The sequence below is a fragment of the Coptis chinensis genome, chromosome 7, assembly GCF_015680905.1.
Source record: "Coptis chinensis isolate HL-2020 chromosome 7, ASM1568090v1, whole genome shotgun sequence".
In the NCBI taxonomy this organism is placed as follows: domain Eukaryota; kingdom Viridiplantae; phylum Streptophyta; class Magnoliopsida; order Ranunculales; family Ranunculaceae; genus Coptis; species Coptis chinensis.
Genome location: NC_141462.1, coordinates 15,337,644 through 15,360,105, shown reverse-complemented (window position 1 = coordinate 15,360,105; position 22,462 = coordinate 15,337,644).

The window sequence follows — 22,462 nt, the reverse complement described above, 5'->3', positions numbered from 1 at the left end:
CCTTGGTCCTCAATATGGAAAATGCCTGCCCCATAAGCCTCGTGCAAAGACTCATAAGTGTAGACATGCATACTATCGACCCAATAGCACCATGGGTCTTGTATCTCAGCGGGCATAGCAAGTCCAAGAACAAATGCTAGCAAGAACCTGGTAATTTCCATTGGTTCATCGTCAATGTGTTCTCCATCCGGTCTCTCAAAGAAAATGCAGTTATTATAAAAATAAGATGCAAGTGCTGGAGAATAAAGTTCAGCCGGTCTTACCATAAGAGGTTCCCAGCCAACGTATGTGATCACCTCACGAAACCAAGCACCGTAAGTAGTGCTTTGGAACAAATCTTCGAAAGACTGTTCGGTATTATTATAGGAGATGTCATCTCAAAACTACGCCTCTGGAACAGTACCGCAACAACCGGGTACTACTGGCGTGAAAAAACCGAAAATTTCGGTCCACGGAAGTCGGTCGGGCGCCGAAAGGCTTCAACTAGAAGCGAAGTCGCTCTTTTATTTTGGAATTCCGGTGTTTTAAGCGCGAAGTCGCTATGACTTGGCGCGCACGCCCGAGCAAAATTTTCGCCGAAATGTAAATGTAGAAAGGCCTCCTCCGAAGCGCGCCTAGCCCGAAGTCTGAGATTTGCAAAAATGGAGGCGAAACGTGGGAATCGCGGGTGTGAAAGGTGCGTGATGGAGTTTAGGTGTAGTGTGAGTTGTGAGGATAGATTGTATCAAGTTTATATAGGTTTTAAGTTGCTAAAATGGGTCGGAAAGTTGCCAAAACTAATTACGGCGTTTCAGGAAATCCTAAAATTTCCAAACCAGCGGAAACAACTCATTTTCTTGATTCTAATTCAAACCCGATATCTTTTAGGTTGATTATATGATTGAATATACCTATTTAATCTAGATTTCATCCTACAATGATACTTAATCATATTTCTGCCTAAACAACCATATTTTTCACCTTGACTCCGCAATAAATTCTAACACTAGGGTTATATAAAAATACGGCTTGAATTGATAAAACCACCCCCAAACAAGTTGGGAAGGTGGGATCAATATGAAACAACCACACATCTTGAAAATAACCCCTTATATTAAAATTTCATTCGAGAGTACCTTTCACTACAAAATTCAAAATCTGAAAATAAAAGTTACATTACAATAAAAACAACAAAATAAATAAAACAACAACCACTATCAAACCTCGGACTCTCTAAACACCTCGCCATCGGTGGCGGAGGGCACACTCTCTAGTGGTGGCTCACGGGCTCCCGGAGGTCCAAAGCAGACGGTCGATCGCCGTCGGCGGCCATGCCCTCGTGGTTGTGTCCTCGAAGCGATCTGTATGAGGAGGGGAAGCGTGCAATGTCCATGTCCACTCTAACTGGGCCTCCATCTCAGCCCTCGCCTGTTCCCATCTCTCATCCTCTCTCTGGGTGCGGATCTCGAAGTTGTGATGAATAGTCGCCTGTCGAGTCCGGATGTCTGTACATATAGTGTTTAGTGAACGCATGCCCCTATGAAGCACAGCCATGCGTTCTGCATCAGACCAACACCTCTGGAAGGCATCTGCATCAAAGCAGGTCAAGTCTTCCTCATCCTCGGAGGCATCCTGATGTCCCCCAGCCTCCTCTTCATTCTCAGCTCCACCATCCTCTTCTTCTTCTTCTCTATCCTCCTCCCTCCTCCAAACTTGTTGGACACACTCCCTATAGATCACGCGTGTTATGGTGTAGGGTAATGTAAATCCTATCGACCGGAGTCTGCTTTCATCTTCAAAGATGATCTTGGTGATTAACACGGGAAGAGGTGCCAAAGACTTTCCGACCCCCTAATCATGCTCGGCAAAAACTCCAAGATACAGAAATCGTATTCGCTCTGGAGTACCCATAAGGCGATGGAGGCAGTCGGACCGATGTCACCGACCTTGTCCTTCCCTAGGACATTCCGACCAATCCATCGAAATAACCCGGTTGGTTGGTCCCGAGGATGCTGGCGCATACCTGATGGGAGTTTGTATTGTAGCTCCCATTGATGACAATCCACGCCCATCGAGGCTCTACCCGTCAAAACCGGCTCTGTAGAGTGGCATCCGGATGGATTCTAGGCGGAATGCCTAGAATCTCGGCAACAATCGATGAGTCAACTCCTCCTCTTCTTCCTTACCATCACAAAATCCTACTCCCTCTCGACTCCCCTGGTGTTGTAGAACCGTCGGACCAAGTCTTCGCGGTAGTAAAGGCTTCGATCGAAAGTACCGAGACTATTCCAGTCTCTACTAGCCATTTCGTCACCGTAAAACGGCGCGAAGTGGTCGGCAGTGAAAACTTGCTCCGGTATAATTCGGCGTTGTTGAGCCATCTAGTGTTTGGAATGGAGTGAGGGTTTAAATATGATGTGGTGGTGGTGGTTTAACTTGACCGACTGAAAGAACAGTGGTGGTGGTGGAGTGGTGGCGGCGCAGCACCAAATTTTTGAATTTTCGGTGGGTTTTTGTTATTTAAATCGGTGGGGGTTGTGGTGGTTTGGTTTTAGAGAAGATTTGGGGTTAGGATTTGATTTTTGGGCGTGGGTTTATTGTATTTTCTTTTTAATTTTTATTTTGTTTAGGTTTGGAGCTTTGTTAATGGCGGTGGAAGATGAAAAAATGATGAACTGTTGCTGAGAATGTAAAGAGCCTTGGCCTTGCTACCGGTCGTATGGGTTGGGCCCAAATCCAAAATCGAAATTTTTTTTTTTTTTTTTTTTTCGCGAACTTCAATTCAAAATTCCCGCTTCGTTACCGGTCCGATTTTTGCGAATGAGATATGGAAATGATCAGGAGAGAATTTCCTATCCAATGATCCATAAAACACTCTATTCCAACTTCAGGTGACATACGAGATAGTGGAAAACGCCTCAAAGTGCGTGCATAACGTAAGTTATGCGAACGAATGAACTCTAAATTAATAGATTATGTCACTCCGAATCGTAATACAATAAAACGGCCTAAGCAACTCTAATGGGACATAAAACATTTTAGTACGGAAACATGAACACCCCACCCCCAAACAAATTTTTACAACGAAGCTTAGAAAATTTGTTTTTAGTAGTGGGTCTTTTAAAGTCAGATTCCCGAGACTTCCTAGATTACTATGTTTATTTATTTATTTATTTTTTATTTATTTTAGAAGGAAAAACAATAAGCAATAAAGACATAATTCACACCATAGAGAAACATGACTCAAAAATCCGAGAAAAACATGCAAGAGTGGAAAACGTGAACTATGTGAACCGTGGACTTAGGATCCGGTACTTACAGCCACACACTCCATAGGGAGGGCCCGGTTACCTTAATGGTGCACTCACCATTATATTAAAGTGAAAGGAAGTGCACCAAACACAGAAATTGAGTCGTTTATAGTCAGATACTCGAGACTTTATCTAAAACATATGTATGAACATGCAGTTGATCATATATCAACAACCGAAATAGTTGTGGATCATTCCATAAATAAATATCACAGAAAACATATCCAAACACAATGAAACACCAATTTTCCCTATGACTCAACCTAGTGAAATGAAAGCGAAGTCGGATAACCCTATTGTGTAACCTATCATGCACCTTCTTTTTCATTTTTGAATGAGTGGGTGTTCTAGTAAATAAGTGTGGAAAGGTGAATGGTTGTGGAGAATATGGTGGATATGGATAAGTTGTAGAAAAACAGCCTGTACACAATGAGGATGTGGTTTTAGCACCGAACTCATTCATTGTGTGTGTAGGTTCTGTCTCAATTCTGAAAATGAAGGTGTCAAATAGTTTGTCCTTCTGAAGTATCTGTTTGCTAGGAGGATTTAAAAAATTATGAAGCACAGGAGAAACAAAAGGATCGAGTGCAAACTCGATATTCCTTTGAAAGGGTGGAAGGAGGGGAATCGAGGTGGATGTTGTGCAAGTTAGTTCTTGATAGGGTGAATTGTCACCTACTCGAAGAAACTCATCAATTCCTCATCTAGATTGGTCATATCCACATTACTATGGTAGTCCTCTACATCTTTGAGAAAGTCATCTATCCCGGCCCTCATCAATAATATGTGTATCGACTAGTGTAGGGATGAAAATGTTGGAGTCGACTTTCCAAAGGAAAGAATTTTGGGCATATGACTATCGGGGGAACGTGTTGTTGAAATAATCTCGGCGAAGCTCTCGATCATCTTGACCTCTCCATCCATATACGAATCGGGTAATCGTGTCCTTGTTTTAAAACATTGACTTTAACACAAGATGGCCAAAAGACATGGACATTGAACCATCACGGCAATTAATGAGCGCGTTGGCGGTTGCGAGAAAGGGCGCCCTAAAATGATCGACACCGACCGGCGTTAGCGACTTCGTATCGAGGACTACAAAATCAGCCGGATAGTAGAAATCTCGAACTTTTACCAAACATTTTTTCGACTACACCCTTAGGATACTTAATAGACCGTCGACTAATTGCAAACGCCATTTTTAGTGGGTTGCATCTTGTCTAGACCTATTTGTCTATACAAATAAAATGGGAGAAAGTTAACACTAGCCCTTAGGTCTAATAACGCGGTCGTCGTTATAGGAATCTCCTAAGGTGCATTATGCGATAGGGCGACCGGTCCTTGTACTTAACAATTCCATTATTTTCAGGATAAGGTTGGGAATTGTTACTGTTAAAAAGCGTCTTTTGGTATATTTGTCTTACGCCTAGTAGTACACAATTCCTTAAGAAACTTAGCATGATGTGGTAGCTTTTAATAGCTTCGAGGAAGGGAAGGTTTATAGTTAGATTCTTGAAAACGCGTCCCTAATCTCCTCGTAATTTGTATCCCCTAGTTAACATGGCTAATTTTTGTGGAAACGGTGGTTTTGCCTATATTTAGCAATGGTATCACCCGGATGTTTAACCGTGGGCTTTACGTTTCTTAGGTTGTGTTGTAACCGGTACCTCTACGGTGGTAGGCTCTTCAGTTTCTATTATTGCGGTATCTAGTAAAATAGTAGGTGTAGGGGACTCTTGGTGGGGTAACTATAGGCATAGTTACCTTGTTATCAACCACTCTGCCGGAGAGCGGAGAGTGGTGATGGCATTTATCTCACCTACATTTTCATATTCATTACTAGTATTATCGGTTACCTCAAAAGTGTGTTTGTTGTTTTAGGATTAGGTATTGCGTGACTGGCAACACACCTTTGGTTTGGGCTTTATCTTGAGCCAACTGTTTGTGGGTTAAATTATTAACGGATTGTAGAAGCTGTTGGTTAGATTGAGCCATGGTTTGGAAAAGTTTTTGGCTCACTTGTATGAAGGTGTCAAAGGCGATCCGTTGTGTGGGTGTAGTAGTCACGGTGGGTGTGGGAACTATTTCCGTGAATTATTTATTGGTGGATTCTGATAATTATTATTGACCGGAACGATACCTCTATTAGCATTATAATTATTATAATTACCTTGACCTTGTGCTTGACCTTGTCGAGGTTGCACTTGGTTGTTATAATTATTAAAATTACCCTGACCCTGTCCTTGTCGTAATGGAGCTTGGTTAAAGCTGTGCGTTGGCCTAACATATTGATTATTGTACCCTTGAGGTGGGACTTGTTGGTTATTTCTCCAACCGGAGTTGGGATTTTGTCTCCAAGGGGCGTTAGGTTCACTATTAATGGAACAAGCCTGTTCATAGGCTATAGGACAGTGGGAGTCGGGATGCTCAGGACTCCAACAGAAACTACATGGGTTTGAATTTACATTCATGACGGGGATAGGCTTTTGTTGTACAGAAATGGCCTCTACCTTTTTTTAGTGAGTGATTGATTAGAGTTTTTTAAGCTGGAATCGTGTTTAATTTCAAACATACCGGTTATCATCAACCTTTTTTCCGCTGTTGAAGAAGAACTAGCGGAGCCGAGAGTAATCGCCAATCGTCACTACCCCCAATTATTATTTACCATCCATCTTAGTTTGGTCTTCTAAAATTTATAAGCCTCCAGAGGCTCCTTTGCTTAAGAAACTACCCCATTCATTATGTCAAGGACTTCTTTATGGTGATGTAGAAGTCCTTTGAAAAAATCAAACTAACTAACGGTGTCTTTAAAAAAGCTAAGTTATGGTGTGGACACTCTATAAGCTTAGATCGGTGAAACGATTCCAAGCCTCTGAAAATGATTCATGAGGATTTTGTCGAAAGAAATGAATCTTGGAAAGCATCTCATCCGTCTTTTTCAGTGGGTAAAAATGTTCCATAAACAAATTTGAACAAGTTTAGCCCCACGAGTCCACGTAATTAGGCGCTTGGCATGATAAATCTTAACCAAGACGCCTTTATCGGGCTAAGGTGAAAGGGAATACCCTTAATTTAATTTGTTCCGTACCAACTATAGGATGGTGGAATGTTGTTAGGACTTATTCAATCCTATGCATGTGCTGATAAGGTTTTTCATGGTCTAAACCATGGAAAACGGGTAACAAATTAAAAATATTTCTAGGGATTCTGAAATCCCCCGCTGGGTCTGCTAGAACGATGCAAGATTTGGGGCTATCGCTCAAGGCTTTGTAGAAGTCCGAGAGAGGAGTCTCTTTTCTTCCCCATTATATCGGTGGTGTGTGTGAAATAGTAGTTAGAGGTGTAGTGGGTGGTATACTAGATAGATTTGATTGTTGATGTTGTTGTGTATTTACGTTCGGTGTTTTTGTTCGGCGGACCTTAATCTCATGCAAGACTAAGTCGAACTTAACTAAACATGCAACACTCCTAACAATTACGATATACTAGTATAAACCTCTAACGAGGAGATCTGCAGGTGTGGAAGAAAGGAATACCTGATTAGGCCCTTGCTTCGCTTTATGAATAGCGTCTTGTTTTACGCTTGTTCGGTGTATAGAGCGGATGGTGGAATGTTGTTAGAACACTGAAAAAATATGAAAGATCAAAGTTTGAATCAAAACTGTGGAAATCCGAAATTTTAAACGTGTGTGAAACAGTAGGCATTGAAGCCAATAGATTTGATTGATAGCTCCACCACGCTCGAAAGTAATTTTCAGATTACAACAAGTTGTTTTAGTAGCGGTCGCGCTCCAAATGGGGCGGTCGCGCTTTTGGTGAAGTCGAAGTTCCAGTGTTTGGCGCTGGTCGCTTTTTTGTATGGTATGGCTGGCCGCTTCGGGTAGACGAAATTCTAGTAACTTAGCTGGTCGCGCTCTCCTTTGAAGAACTGTAATGTAAAATCCGTATTTTCTCGAATTTGTCAACGTAACCGGACAACCACAAGATAAAACAAACAAGGGTGGGTGGGTTTAATGGGACTTAAAATGACTACTTTTACTATGAAAACAATGCTAAAGTGTAACTAAGATGGCGGCCCCATTTGATAACAAGAAAATGAATAGTCTACCTACCTAAATGAGAACGATGAATTCACTCCGTAAGTAAACTAAAACTAAACTTTTACTAGATATTTATCAAAGCTTCTACTCAATGCTTGAATTGCACTAAGTGGAGTAGGAAGTTAGTTCCACTCCTAGTTCCCTAGCATGGATTGTTTTCTAAGTCTAAGAAATCAGTCTTAAGTCAATGAGAGCTTTACGAAGGGAATTATACTACGATGCAATACCCACTAACTGCAACTAGTCGACTATCGACAATTAAAGGGAATGCTACGTTGATTCGATGTTAAGGAGTTAGAGGGGATTGATTCCACCTTAACTCAACTTAATCCACTAGCGACGAGTCGTCAGTAATCGAATTGAATCGCTCTTGTGAAACAATCGGTTCTTCCTAATCCCTAATTACACATGGCATTCCTACCAATTAATAATTAGCATGTGAACGATTAAACCCATTCTCATGGTGAACTAAACGTTTCTAGAGTGGAAAGGAAATTACGACAATCTCCGATAATTGGAATCAAGCTTTCACCAAGGTTTCTCAACCGCCTCTAATGGAGTTTTAGCCTTGAATCATTCCGCAATCATTTCCATTTAAATTAAATCTAAACATAATATAAAGCATTGAAATTTACTTAATTAAACAATAATGAAATCTAATTTAATGACTAAAATGAAATAAGGACAGGAATTGAAATTAGATCTAGAATTGGAAATGACAAAATCGAAATTGATAAAGAATACTACTTTATTGATCTAATCAAATGAAGAACAAGAGTCAAAGGTTTAATCTAATACAATGAATTGAAACTAATTAAACTAAGTTCTAAAACTAATTAATGGAGGCTAACTAATCTAGGTCTAACTATCTACCTAACCTAACTGCCTCTGACTGCCATTAACACTGAGTCAAGCTTTTGTTTTTATACATCCAGATCCAAAAATCGTGCATGGGCTTGGAGCCATGTTTTGGGCGAGAATCGTGCCCAAAACCCAATTCTTCGAAATCCAAAAGGCCTCTTCAGCTGCAGTTGGCTTCCACAGATTGTTCGTCCACTTCTGCTCCTCTGATTGGGTCAAGGCTCAAACCATTGCGAAGCTTTTTCCGAGCCGGTCGTTTTGACATAAGGTAGGCCTCAATCCGAGGTCTGAGTCCAAAGATATGGCATTCGGAAGTTCTGACGACTTTTGCTCCTTTATCTCGCTAAAGTGGCACATTTCGCACATAATGGACTTTGAAGCCTGAAATGCATAAAAACACGTAATCAGTATTAACTCTTACTTATTATTCACATAATTGGTCTAACAGTATGATTATTAAGGTGTTAAAACTACAGTTTTGGGCTCTTATCACTCGCCAACATTACAAGAGTTCAAAACATAAATCAGAAATATGTCGAATGAGGGCTTTCCACCTTGCGCACAAAAGTAGGCCTGTTCGACCACCATTGATTCACTCCTTCAGGCAGCGTTGCTCCTCTCTTAGCACACTGGTCGACAACAAAGTTTACTTCCCTCCAAGTGCTTGTGAGAATGATGTTAGCTTTATGCTTCACTCTGTTCCATTGTGATTGAACTTTCCCGTGGACGTTATCTCTTTGGAAGGCTTTAAGTGTAGCGGTGGAATCTGACTCAACCCATATGCAACTTGCACCCATGTTTATGGCCTTTTCAATTCCATGCACTATAGTTTTCGACTCGGCAACATAGCTTGTAGTGATGCCAAGCCCTCCAATGTATGTTCCAATAACTTCACATTTGTGTGTCCGTAAGACTACCCCTAGCTAGCACGGCCTGGGTTTCCTCTTGCATAACCAAATTATTTGTTCACAATTTTCTATTGAAAAATGGCCACGAAAACTTGTAAGCTTGAGATTGTAAAGGAAGTCTAGTGCAATCCGCACAAGTTTTACGAATTGATTAAATACACTCTTCACGATCTCCCTATTATCATTCCCGAGTCATTCAAGAGTGCAGATATTGTTGAAGGAGATGGTGAGAGTGTTGGTTCTGTTAGGCTATGGAAATATGTTCTCCCAGGTACAAGTAATCACAGATATCATTTTCTTAGAAATGTTTATCATATTTCGATTATATTATGACCAGAGTGGAAATGTTCGAAGTTGCTGCTCGAGGTGTTAGAACGAACTTAGAAGTGGTATTGAGAGCTTTAAGTAGTGAGAGCTGTGAGGGCATTTCGGTCTTTACATGTTTTAATTTCTTTTTTCGAAATCTTTTTTCTACTTGTAGTAAAAAATTGTTGATAAGGTTTCTCTTTGGAGGGAAAACTTCCCTTTCGAATGGGTTGACCGGCCTAACCGGCGGCTAACCCCATCCCTCTGACCGGTTGAGAGGTTTTACAAACATGGATGAGACTTCAACAATAGTTCTGGGGGCTGAAATGAGTAAAGCTCCAGTCTTTTGTCCTTGGGGTTTTTTGAATGAGGAAGGAACACAGAATATCGGGTCTGCAACTGAGGTTGTGGAGAAACTGCCGGCAAATGGAAATGTGACTAACAAGGGTCAAGAAACTCAGAGAAAATCATATGCTAGGGCCACAAAGACTACTTATGGGAGGGAAATTGATACAGCAACTCTGCCGGTGCCTGGTCGTCAAGGTGAGTACCCTACTATCACTATTCAGGCCGAAGAGGTTGATAAAGGGTTAGAGTTTTGCAAACTAGCTCTAGTGGGGAGACTGGACATGTCTAAGCTTACTATGAATGTTGTCAATGAAAAGGTTAAACAATTGTGGAAACCGAACCATGAATAGCAAGCAACACCCTTGGGTTAAGGGTACATCATGTTTCGATTTACCAATGAGTTGGACTATCACCGAATTTGGGGTCAGGGAACCTGGGTTTTTGATGATCAAATTTTACGGCTGAGCAAGTGGACTCCAAACTTCTCCACAAGCAAAGAAAACCACTCCAACGCATTAGTCTGGATCCGATTTCCAGGATTGAGTCTTGAATACTGGGAAATCAAAACCTTGTTCTCTCTTGCAAGGGCCATTGGAAGACCAATCCACACTGATGAGAACACTGCAAAGAGAACTTTGGGTTACTATGATAGTGTGTTAGTGGACTTGGACCTGAATGAGAAAATTCCTGACAAGATTTGGGTGGAGGTGGAAGGAAAAGGATATCAAATTTTGGCAGAGTGTAGAACCTGGTCGTTTGCCCAAATTTTGCAATCATTGCAAGAGGGTTGGTCATTTGGTCACCGAATGTAGGATACTAAAGGTCGACCTGAGCAAGAATAAGGAAAAGGAAAGCAATAACACGACTGAACTAAGCATGGATGGCATGTCAAAAAACCAGAGGAAACGAAATAGAAAGAGAAATAAGGAAATTGAGGAGGTAATCAATGTACTTGAGGATACCAATCTCGAGATGGAAGTGGGGCAGAGTAGTAAGGAACAGGAGCAAGTGCCTCCAACCACTGAAACAAACACTGATGCAGTGAATGGTTCTATTGGGGAGCAACAACAAGCATAAACTGATAACGGGGATGGGAATAAGAGTAATAAGGAGACTGAGAGCTTACAGGAAGAGGATGATTCTGAGGCAGAAAATGATATAGAGGCACAGCCAGAAGTGGCAGAAGCAGTTGACTCACAAGGTCAAGTTCATGATATGAGCCAACAAGAGGGAGAGAAAAGGGGTGAAGACCAGGCACATATAGAAAGCCAATCAGCAGTTGGTATTACTTGTGTACTGCCTATACTTGCCATAACGCCTTCATACTCTGAGACTACAGATGGTCGTGGTGTTGAACAAGGGTTGAGAGAGCACAGGACTCAAATCTTGGAACAGGATCAAGTTGTTACTAGGGTTACCCAAGATAGCCCAATCAGAGGACCAGCTACTCCAATCATGACTAGTAATAACTTTACTTTACTAGGGGTAGATGAATAGGAACCTGTGTCAATTGTAGTACAAGGGAATGCAATGACGAAGGAAAATGGGCAAACTGGAAAGAAAAAGGCTGAAAAGAGGAATACCAAGGATCACTTGGAAGCTTCTACAACCCATGGGCATGTGACTAGATTTCAAGCAAAGGTGCAGGGCAAATCTCTCCCTATTTCGAAATGAGGACCTTTTTTTGGAATATTAGGGGAGTGGTTAAAAATAAAGCTAGTGATAGACTGCGAGAACTCATGAAGTCTCATAATCCGGATATTGTTTGTTTGGTTGAACCTCTAGTTAGGCCACAAGTACATCTGCTTGATTCTTTTGGTTTGAATTATTTTGAGAGTACCTTGATTCATAACGATTCTTCGAATAGGATTGGTAACCTTTGGGTTTTTTGGAAGAGAGGCATCTTTGTATCATTGGTTATGGCATCTAACTAACATATTACTATTTTGGTGGATGGGTGTTTTATATCTTTTGTGCATGCAAACTGTTGGTTGGGCAATAGAAGAGAGTTATGGGGTGATTTGAGCAGTTTTACCACGATGCCGTGGTTGGTGATTGGTGATTTCAATAGTGTCCTAAGAACTTATGAGAAAAAAGAAGGTAGACAACCCAATAGATTGGCTATGCAAGAGTTTAATGCCTTTGTGAACACCACAGAGCTGTTGGAGAGTAATTGGGAGGGCACTAAATATACTTGGTGTAACAGTCAAAGAGGTGTTAAAAGGGTTCTTTGCAAACTGGACAGAGCCTTTTATAATGAAGCTTGGAACTTTAGATTTGGTGGATGGAAATGTACGGCAGGAGCTTGACAGGCATCGGATCACTCTCCTTTGTTGGGCATGCACCCTAATATTCTGAAACCTAAGAATACTCCTTTCAGATTCAATAAAATGTGGCTCTCTCACCCCACCTTTTTTGAGTTAGTGAAGACCAGCTGGACACAAACGTTTGAGGGAAGACCACTTCCTCCTCTCCTCAAGGTTATGCGCAAGCTACATAGACTGAAAACTGACTTAAAGAAATGGAATTTGGAGGTTTTTGGGCACACAAATGTCTCCATTAGAAAAGTAGAGGCTGAACTCCTTCGAATGCAACAACTGGTTGATCAAACAGTGGATGATGAACTTCTTATAGCAGAAGTTATACAGAAAGAGTTTGAATTGGATACAGCCAAAGCTAATAGGTCTTCTCTTTTGAGACAAAAGAGTAGAACTTGTTTTGAGGATGAGGGGGACAGAAACACTGCATACTTCCACAATATATGTAGGGTCAAACAGGGGGTTTCTATGATCACTGAGTTGGTGACAGAGGATGGTACTGTGCTTGATGACCAGGAACAAATTAAGAAGTATGTAATAAGCTACTATGAAGAGAAGTATAAGGAGGTCCATGTTCAAGAAGACATAAAATTATTGAGTGTTATACCCAAACTGATTGATGAGGAAGAGAACTACAGTCTCACAAGAGTGCCAGCTTATGAAGAAATTCAAACGACTGTTTTTAGCATGAAAATGGATAGCTCACCTGGACCTGATGGATTCCAAGGACATTTCTACTACAAATGTTGGGGAATCATAAAGCAAGATGTGTGCTTGGCAATACAATCCTTCTTTATTCAAGGCTGTTTACCCAGATGATTAAATCTTTAATCCCAAAGGATAATAATGCCAAGAAACTCAGCCAGTATAAACCGATCTGTATGGGAAACTTTCTCTTCAAGAGTATTACTAAGCTTTTACAGTTGCGTCTCAATGTGTTGGCTGATGATATCATCACTAAGGAGCAAACTGGTTTTGTACCTTCACGATGCTCTCAGACAAGCATTTCCATGGCCTCTGAGCTGATGAATGAGTTGAAGAAGGATATTTTTGGTGGATCTGTAGCTGTGAAGTTAGACATAATGCAAGCTTATGATACAATGAGTTGGAAGTTTCTCTTCCAAGTTATGCAAAGTATGGGTTTTTCAGATATCTGGATCAACTGGATAAGAACCATTGTGAGTTCGGCACAAATCTTTGTGTTATTTAATGGTGGACCTGTTGGTTTCTTTCCTATGCACCGAGGGCTTAAACAAGGTGATCCTCTTTCACCATTATTCTATTGCTGAAGACACTCTGAGTAGAGCTATCCATTATCTCAGGGACAAAAACCATCTAAAGCCACTAACTGTCATTAAGAAAGTGGCAGCTCCGAGTTATCTTCTTTTTGCAGATGACATCATTATCTTTGCAAACGGAGAGATAAGAGGGATCAAAAAGCTCAATCATATCCTGAGGAGGTACCAGAACGCAACTGGACAACTTATCAGTCAAGACAAAAGTAAAGTTTTTTTCAGTAACTTTACTTAGTTGAGAAAACAGGATGTGTTGTTGGAGTTGAATATGAAGGAAGGTTTCTTACCAGAGAAATATTTGGTAGTAAGTCTACAACAAGGTAGAGTTACTAGGGCTTGTGTAACACCGATCTTTACAGGTTGGAAGGGAAAGAGGCTGTCTTTTCAAGGGAGGATTACTTTGATCAAGTCAGTGCTATGTAGCATCCCAGTTTACACCATGTCCATCTATGAATGGCCAATGGCTATGGTCAAAGAAGCATAGGATATCATGAGGAATTTCCTATGGTCGGGTGATCCAAGTATAAGAAAGGGTGTCACAGTTAGCTGGGATAGAGTATGCAAGCCTACTTGGGAAGGAGGACTAGGGATTCGAAGGCTCAAGCAAATTAATACTGCGGTGTTAATGAAGTTGGCTTGGGAAGTATTAAAGGGTGAAACTGATTTTGCTTTATTCATGAAAGCAAAGTACTTCAATCAAGATGGAGCGTTTATTCAATCTTACAAACCAACCTCTATTTGGCCGGGGATAAGAAAAGCTCTTGTGGAAGTGAAGAGTAGAACTCAATGGGTGATAGCAAGTGGTGACAATGTGGATATATGGAGGGACAATTCGTTCGGTAAGCAATCACTAAAAAGCATGCTCAATATCAATTCACTGGAATTAAAGGGATGTTGAGCTAAGGTTTGCGATTTGCTTGAAGGTGATAACTGGTGCATCCCGGATGCGTTACAAGAGATAATGAATAGAGTTCACAAAAGTTCAATTGATGTTCTGAAATGCAGTCCTACCTTTGAGGATTATGTAGTTTGGTGCCCTGATCTACGAGGAAACTTCTCAACGAAATCAGCATATGATGAAATAAGAAAGAGGAGGCCGACTATTACATGGAGTAAGAGCGTTTGGAATAGTTGTTTACACCCTCGAACCTCAGCGCTGGCATGGAAAATTATTAAAAGGGGAATTGCAACTTATTAAAGAATTCAGAAAACAGGCATCTCTCTGTCTTCTTGTTGCCGCTTGTGTGGAAGTGCTGGGGAATCTACACAACATCTCTTTTGGCAATGTCGATTTGCGCAAGAGCTATGGGATTGGGTCAAACAGGTTTTTCAGGTAACCACTGCTATTAATAGTTTTTTCGATACACTAAAGATTAACCAGAATTGGAGTCCTTTGTTGCATGATCTATGGAAGTCTTGTGTGGTTGCATCTCTGGTAAGTATATGGAAAGAACGAAACAAGGTGCAGTTTGATGGGAAGAAGCCAAAGCTTGGAAACTACAAGTCGTTTATTCGATTGCAGATGAGAATCACAGGTAAGCTGTCAAAGGGCCACTGTTACAACACCCCTCCTAAATTTGCGATCCTTCAGTACTGGAATGTGGGTATTCAGAGGAGAAAAGCACCGCAAGTTAAACAATGTACATGGATTCCACCAGAACCAGACATTATGAAACTTAACACTGATGGAGCATCAATAGGGAATCCTGGGCCATCTAGGATTGGTATTGCTTTCAGAGGGAACATGGGTCAATTCCTACTTACACTAAGCATGAACATTGGGCCGGGGGACAACTATAGAGCAGAGTGCATGGCTATCATTGTGGGCATCGAGACAGCCCTTAAACAATGTTGGAAAAACTTGTAGATTGAAACTGACTCTGAGGCAGCAACGCGAGCTTTTGCAACTGGGGATGTTCCTTGGATGCTACAACCTAGATGGATAATATGCACAGAGGGACTTCAAAGGTGGAGGATTACAACCATTTAGAGGGAAGGTAACTTCACGGCGGACTTGCTAGCCAAACAGGGAGTATCTTTAATTGAGAATAAGGAGTGTATCACTGTTGGTAGGCCAACCTGGTTGCACAAGTGGGAAGCTCCATTCCAAATATTTTTTCGATTCGTATGAGTTTGTAATAGGTTATGATATAGACATGACTTGTAGAGAATGAAATAGGGGGGCAGCATGTTGCCCACCCTATACACCACCCTATACACCAACCCCTTTTGTACTTCTGTTATAGTTTTAATGAATTCAAACTTACCAAGCAAAAAAAATATATATATATATATATAGAAGTGGTATTTCAGGAAATTTTGTGTGGAGATATATGTCCGATGATAAGATCATTCCCACATTCCCACGAAAAAAAATCAGACCAATCGAACATGTCTAAGCGTGTCAAGCAAGAATATCACAAAATTAAGTCAAGTTTTTGTGATTCTGCAAAACAACTCCCAAAGAAGTTGTGACTTGTCTCTTTTTAATTTATATATAAAGGTCTAATGTGGTATTGTAAAGGAGAAGACGGAAATAATTGATGACGAAAACATGTAAATAGTTATTGAAGTTTTTGAAGGAGACCGCACCAATCACTTCAATTGTTTTAAGGAATAAGGACAACATCCAAGTTATTCCAAAGGAGCAAGGCAGCTTGGTGAAATGGACTGTTGAGTTTGAGAAGACTAGTGAGTGTCTGTTCCACATCACTACAATTAATAGATCTTTTTGCTATGCTTATTGAGAAGCTGGACAGTGGACACTCACCTTATTGCTAAGTCCTAATTGAAGTGATTAAGTAAACTCACGTAATAGAGTATACGTATTGGTTTCGTGTATTGTACAATTTTCTTGTTAATAATCCATAGTCACTGTTTCTGGTTGATCCAAGTTTTTAGCTAAGGATTAGCACATTTCGTAATTTCAGTTTTAGTAATAATACCAAAAAACAACTTAAAAAAAGGGGATGTTCGAAGGGCATTTCATTTTCAACAAAAGACGGGTTTATAGATATGGATTAGCCGAAAATAAAATAACAAAATAGGTTTATATTCTATACCAACAAAAATAAATTAAATCTAAAAACAAATTTCTACCTCTCTTAACTTTTATCCCTTCTATTCCCTCTTAACAAAAGGAGAACAAGCACCGCCATTGATTTTAAGATTTCAATTGTCTATTAGCATATCCACATATGATTATGAAAACGATGCATGAGAATCTCCGGTTTTCGGGATCTTTAAAATTTAAGAGGATGGATCATTATAACTTTTACATTACTCCAGTTGCTAGAATAATAATATGAAAATATAAAACGCCCCATACTCTACTAAAAAAAGGTCTTGATTTGATATAAACTTAAAACTTATAAAACATTTTTTATCAAAATTAACCGTACTTAAGATTAACTCTTGGCTACTTGATAGATGTACGCATTGATTTTAGTAAGATGGTATTTAAAAGGTGCTTAGCAACTAACATTATTAATAAGAATAGTAGGTAAGATTTCTGAGTATAGTTAGAAGGAATATGCCACTAATACTTTTATTTATACTCGCTTAGCTTGAATTCTGTATTGACCTCTTTTTACTCTCTCACTCTCACCCTTTCTGCCTCTCCCTTTTTCTCCTCCTCTTCTCTTCTCTTCACTATTCTTTTTATACCCCCTCCTGACCCTCCACCTGTCCCTCAATCTCTCGGTCCCTCTGTTGCCACGTGTGGGTTTATTTCTGTTGTCACGTGTAGGGTTTATCTCTGTTCCCAAGGGTCTATAGCTCTATCTAGTACCACGCGTGGATCCTGCTTATCTGGCTCCCGGCTTACCCTACCTCAGACTCGCGGCCTTAACTTGTCCACTCATTGCCCCATGTGTTCCCTTCTCTCCCCCTATACTCCGGTGGTCGCGACCCGGCTAGGATGCCTCCCACTTCTTGTTATCCAATCATCATTTCCCTTTATCGTTGATCTTACGGCAGCCATGATTTGGGTCGCTACAATGCCCCCTCTCGAGTCCATGAACCTCCCGAGTGTTTGCGGAGTCAAGAACCCATCTTTGGCGGCCTTTTTTCTTGGCTTATGTTCCACGCTCAATTATTACTCTTCCACGTGTCTCACACGTGCACGGTTTGAATCGCCTCGTTTCTCGCTCCCCCACGTGTCGCGTTTCTTCTGGTTCAACTATCGGCCCCTTGGTTTCTGCTCCACTATTTTTACCTTTTTACCCCCTTGCTCTTCAAATCCCGCTCGCTCCCTCTCTCTCTCTCATTTACTTCTCCCTCTTCTCCTTGTTTTGCATCAGACGCCATTTTTGCCCACACTCACTCCTCCCTTGCTATCTTCATCTCCTCCTTATAGCCAGCCCATTTTACCTTTTAGAGTTCTTCTTCCCCTTTCTTTCTCTTTCCAGTGCTTGCTCGGACGCTTGTCTCGCCCTTGGATCAATGCATTAGGTTGGTTGTCTTTCCTTTTCTTTTTCTCTCTTACATTTCCTTTCGTGTAACAGTTCATCTTCCTTTACTCTTCCCCTATGTCGGACTCCCAATCAGAGGATCCGACTTCTTCACGATCATATACGGGGGCGTCCCCTCCTCCGGCGGACTCCACCGCGGCCCCTCCACTACTGGGTGGCCCTTTAAACTTTCTCTGCCTCCCCCAAGATCCCGTAGAACTAACTTAGAAGCGATTAGGGTTGGTTATGGCATACCAGATGATGTCCTCATTGAGCACGTGCCTGACATGACTCATTTCCCGCATCTAGTTCCCAACAGACCGGGATGTCTAGTGGCCATGGTCGGTCAAATTGTTTAGGGCTTGAGATTCCCGCTGTCTTTATTATATGTCAAAGTATGCAACCACTTCAACATTCCCCCTTACCAAGGTATAGACAATTTCTTGCGTATTATGTATGCTGCGAACCATTACAACCAGAACTGTGAGCCATCCTCCGCGATATAATTTCCCACTATTATATATGCAAGAGTACCAAAGACGTGAGCGTGGGCTACCACTCTTTCTATGTCCGTCCCGGCAAACAATCTTTCGTTCTGTGAATCACCTCTTCAGATAAAACCTAGCATTATTACCCCTTGTATGTCTCTGATAATTTTCTATCCACAGATATACCTCCTGCAGTGACTCTTAATCACCTCACTTGTCTGCCCCGCGGTGAGTTCAATTACATATTTCTCTTTCTCATGTTCGTTATGCCGCAGACTAACTCTTTATTTTCTCTTTGCATAGGTTGGAAGATCGACTCTAAATCCAACTTCTACGCCAGGGTCACTTCCGCGGTCTTTGAACAAATTCACAATCTGGGCTCCTCCCAAGCTGAAGTTCTCGGCAGAGATCCCACTTAAGGGACTCCCTTGCTGGCTGATCCCGCTTTACACACTTTGGGCAAATACTTTGCTCCCTTTTATCGCACGCCGCCTCCCAAAGAACGGAAGCCTTGGCCTTCACCTCCTCCCCCATCAGGACCCCGTCCTTCCAAAAGTAAATCCCACAGCTTCTGCTTTACCAGGAAAACCACTAAATCCCAGGCCCAAGCCCATGCTCTCGCAGAGATAGTCAGAAAAGCCACTGCTAACCTTCCCACTCAGTCCTGTAGATACACCCCTCCTCCCTTCGCTCTATCATTGATTGGGATGATCAATATCTCTCCAAATTTCCCTTTCATAGATTCCCCACCTTCTCCCATGGATGTCACCAAAATCAGATTATATGACAGTGACTCTAATGATGAAGTGATTGAGGTTCCCGCTTCTCAAAGTGTCTCGGCTCCAGCTGGCCCACCTGCGGTTGCGGAGCATTCATCTGGCGAGCCCCCTCTCAAGCATAACAGACCTACCACCTCTGCAGGACCTCCCGCCGCGGCTCCCCCACTTCCCAGACCCATCGTCCCGGCAAAGAGACCACTCAACTACCCCCTGGGTCTGCGGCTCCGGAGATTTTCTGCCCCACCTTCAAGATATACTCGGCCGTCATATCAATGTTGAGGACTCTGCTCTGGATAACTCGGCTGTGGCCTCTGCCATGTTCTATGGTTCACATCTTCCTCGAGATCTAGCCTACGCAGATAATGGAACCTTTGAACAACACCGCATCTCCCTCTACGCCGGTTGGGAGAAGGTACCCCTCTCTTTCCCTGCACATCACTCCTGTAATAATATGGAACTTTCTCAAGGACATTTCGGTAATATCGACATCGCATGTAAGTTATATGGTGTAATTATTAGTATTTACTTGTTTAAATTATTTGGTTGGTTAACTGTTTGAATTATGTACCACCTGTTACGTTAGTGGGCCTATTCAATTGTACTGGGTCCGTTCTTTATTTCAGACTTGCTATATTGTTTTGGGCTTTGTCTATTGTTTTGGTTTCTTGGGCTTGTTATTATGTTGGGTCGTTTTATTTTATTGGGCTTGCTTTTGTCTTTTGGGCCTTTTTCTTTTGTATTTGGTTTTTTTGGGCCTGGACACTTAGAAAAGAGAAAAGAGGTCGGCATAGAAAAAAAGAAAGAAAAGGAAAAAAAAAAAAGAGGTCGGCAGGAGAGAAAGAAAAAAAGAAGAGAAAGAAAGAAAGGAAGAAGGGAGGTTGGGAGGAAGAAATAAAGAGGGAGAGAGAAGAGAAAAGAATAAGAAGAGAAGGAGACGTCTAGGAGAGAAAAAGAAAGAGAGAGAGAGAGAGAAGAGAAGAGAAAAGAATAAGAAAGGAAGAAGAAAGAGATGGAGGCCAAGGATTTGCCGACGCGTCGCGGGGTTTCGGTTTTCGGCTTTTGAGTAGGGATGGTGGCGCGTGGTGTTTGTGAACGTGGGACTTGGTTTGCGACTTCCGATCTGGAGGTTTTGGTCTTGATGCGTCACGCGACAGTTTTCGAGGCTCTGCTCAGATGGAAAGTTTATTGGTGTTGCGAAACATTGCCGCGAGCATTATTTCTCATCGGAAATCAGTTTTAGAGCTCTGTTCTTTTGTTAAGATCTCTATATGGAAAGCTAGCTGAACATTGGAAGTTCTTCCTGAATCTTTGGTGGGTTAAAAGGCGTCAGGTAAGTAAACTTTAATATTCTATATTGTATACATTAAATTGCATGTATACCTTTAATTACAGTTTTTATTCTTGATTTAATGCGATTTACTTATATACAATTAATTAGTTATGTACAAGTAAATTGATTAAATGTTTTCATTATGTACAGTGGGTTGTTATGATAGTGTCAATTAATTTTATATTAATAACGTATAACGTATTGTGTTGATTCTGAGTTAGCATTAAACCCGGCGGATTGGTACAATTGTAATGTTTTTATAAGAAAACGTTATTGGCATGTTCATTTTATATTATGACGCAGAAACCGTAGATAGTTATAGCGGATTCAATTTGTGATTTGGTTACGGTAGAACCGTAGATTGTTGTCAGCAGAGAAGCATGAATAGAACAAAGGGTAGAGAACCCATGTCGCTTTCCTTATCGAAATGACTCGATCCATTCCTATAGATCTTTACATCTCAATATAGAGGAGAACAACGACTGGCTTGATCCCTAAACAGGTACGTAGGCAGCCACCTGGCTCAGCCACTTCCATAGGAAAACCCCTACCCCTTTGAAGAACCGGATGTTTTTATATTCTTTTACCGTTGTTTAGTTTGGACATGAAAAGTATATAAATGTGCGTGTTATGCATAGAAAGATTGATTTATCTTGAAGGCTAATGCTTTTCTTGAGTTTATGTTAATCGATGCACTTACGATGATTTAATAAGCAAACGGTAAGTTTTAGTAAGCAGCTAAAGGTATGTGTCAACCTTGCCTTTTGTATTCAATTTTATTTCAAGCTAATTATTATATATTGACTTCGTATCTAATGTTGATCGTCGGAGTGTAAACAGATAGGGACGAACAGGTCCCTCCATATCGAGATCTATAAGGTGAATACATACTAAAGAATCAAGGCGAAACCTTAAAAGGAGCGTCTTGGAATCATATGGGTTGTTAAGTGACCTTAATATCTGTTACAAGTAGTGGCTTCCTATTTCTGTATATTATATTGATTCCTTTTTGTTGTACATAAATAATTGCATCTTGTATTGCATGACTTTAATTTATATATGATGTCATGGAGGGTTGTGCATATATGTGAAATACTGATCTAGGGTAAGGGATCGGTTAGCGGATGTTACCGAATATATTTTGGAAGGTGTTGTGTATATGTTTTAATGGAGTTGTATATATTTGGTTCGCGTTGTATATAGATAGGTTTTGGTTTTCAAACTATGTAAAGTTATATATATAACTTGACAGGGTTGATATATGAATATTAGGTTATTCTGTTTTTTAGGTTATGACAGGTTTTAGGTATATGAAATGTTGAAAATACAAAGAAAAGTCTGTTGGATTATTTTGTAGAAAAAATATATATATGATGGTTTATCGTTGATTTTAAATTATTAATATTGAACGTCGTCTTATTAATGCCTCGTAATCTTTATTGGATTTTTGGGGCGTTACAACTCCCCTCTATCTCTATTATTCTGATCTCTCCTTCATTTCTAGGTGAGCTTGGATATGTCATACATGATCCGTAACCTCTTCTCCTCTTTGAGCACCATAGAGTCTCTCGAGAAGGAGGTTGGAGGTCCCAGTGGATTGAGGGCCACCTCTGCATGTCTCCAAACTGACCTTGAGGCTGCAAATATGGCCAAACTTTGGGCTGAAGTTGTACTGAAGACTGCCGAAGCTTCCCATCAAAACTTCATGGATGGAGTAAATGATAGCTTGAGCAAGCAAAGGAAAGCCCTTCTCCTCTAGCACACTGAAAGTACCAATGCCCTCCTTTTGCAACACACCCAGGACATGGAGCAACTGCGGATAAGCTTCAAGGCTCAAGCCGAGAAGCACCTGGCTAAAACGCACTATACCAAAACAGGACATTCCTAACGGTCAGAAACCGTTACTAAAAATATTTGTAACGGTTTTTTTGCATCACAGTTTTGGCGTTTCTAATGCGTTATTAATATTCGTAACGGTTTCAAACCGT